The sequence below is a fragment of the Belonocnema kinseyi genome, chromosome 1 (assembly GCF_010883055.1).
Source record: "Belonocnema kinseyi isolate 2016_QV_RU_SX_M_011 chromosome 1, B_treatae_v1, whole genome shotgun sequence".
NCBI classification, from domain to species: domain Eukaryota; kingdom Metazoa; phylum Arthropoda; class Insecta; order Hymenoptera; family Cynipidae; genus Belonocnema; species Belonocnema kinseyi.
Genome location: NC_046657.1, coordinates 39,483,389 through 39,485,177, shown reverse-complemented (window position 1 = coordinate 39,485,177; position 1,789 = coordinate 39,483,389).

Sequence of the window (1,789 nt, the reverse complement as noted above, 5' to 3'; positions counted from 1 at the left end):
TTTTTCATGGGACCAATTTAAGTCTTTCGTCTACGTCGACAAACCGCAAATAACTGATGAGCTGTAGAGACCAACATTGAATGCGCTACTCGTGAAATTTGTTCATTCGTTTTGAAAAAAGTTACAAAATATTCGGCCGACCGAATAAGATTTCTCAAATGTATTCATGTTGAACATTTGTCAAAAATTATTTTCAAATTTTAAATTGCATTACCTACGCTATCAAAATAAGCAAAAAACAATTGCTCTCAACGAATTTTTGTGTGCTTTATCAAAAGAAAAACAATGTTAAAAAACAACGTTTGTCTCCATGTTTCGCGATCGGACAGCACAGTGGGCGCAAGTCAACAATTACACATTGTGCTTTTAGGGTCATCAGTTATTTCAAAGGATTTATGTAATATCCTTTCTATTCCAATCTAATTCACTCCAATCGAATTAATTCTAATTCAATCCATTGCGATTTTATCTAAACAAATCCAATCCTGTCCAATACAACTCGTTCCAATCTATTTTAAGCCAATCAATTACATCTTTTCATATTTATTCCAATTCCAAGATTATTCACTCTTGTCGACATAAATTTTTCTTAAACCACTCTAATATAATCCATTCAAATTCCTTTCAATACGATGCAATCCAGTTCATTCCAGTCTAATTCAATTCATTAGAAACCACTACATAGCTAGTCGAATCCAATTCAATCCAATCCATTTGGAGCCAATACATTGCAATCTATCCAGAGCCAATTCACTTCACTAGAATCCAATCTATTTCATTCCAATGTAATCCATTTACAATCCAATGCAAACCAATTCATTCCAATTCAATACACTCTAATCAAATTCATTCTTATCCAATCAACTTTTTAAACTCTATTCCAATATACTCTAATCCCTTACAATCCAATACAATTGATCTCAATCCACCCTAATGCGATGGATTACAATCCACTTCATTAAAGTCAGTTTATCTTCACTCCAATGCATTTCAATAGATTCCAATTAATTCAGATCCACTCCAATCCAATGCATTTTATTTCAGCCCAATCCAATTCTAATGAAATCAACGTCTCTCCACGACATGCCAATCATATCAACTACAACTAAATCTTATGGATTCCAAATTAATTAATTCAAATCCTATTCATATCATCCCATTTTATCCCACTCCAATCTATTGCAATACAAGTATTCCAATTCATTTTAATATACTTTAATCCATTCTAATTCAATTTAAATTGCTCCAATTCATCCCAATAACCACCAATCTAATCCACCTGAATTCATTCCAATCCACTGCACTCATGTACGCTCTAATCAATTTCAATCCAATTCAAGCCAACTCAATGTATTTCAATTCAATCCATTTGAATTCACTCTATTTCAACCTAATGCATTCTAATCCATTACAATTCAATTTGTTCCAATCCCATTAATTGTAATTAAATCCAGTTAATTGCAATCCACTCCCATCAATTCCAATCCAATTCAGTTCATTCCAGTTAAATCTATTTCAATTCACTCTGCTTCAATACAATCCATTTTAATCCAACTCAAGTTAATTTAGTTAAATTGAATTCTCGAGATGAAGGAAAAAATCGACTGCGAAACACGAGATACGTGACGAAAATCTATTTATTAAGGCTAAAGGACCTTCAACAAAAGGTAACTCACAATTACTAAACTACAATTGTCGATTCTTTAATATTTAATGTTAACTACACTGAAGATTTTTTGGGCGAGCTGCTCGCCCACGCGGTGCAGCTGGAACACCAAATGCGTCGCGC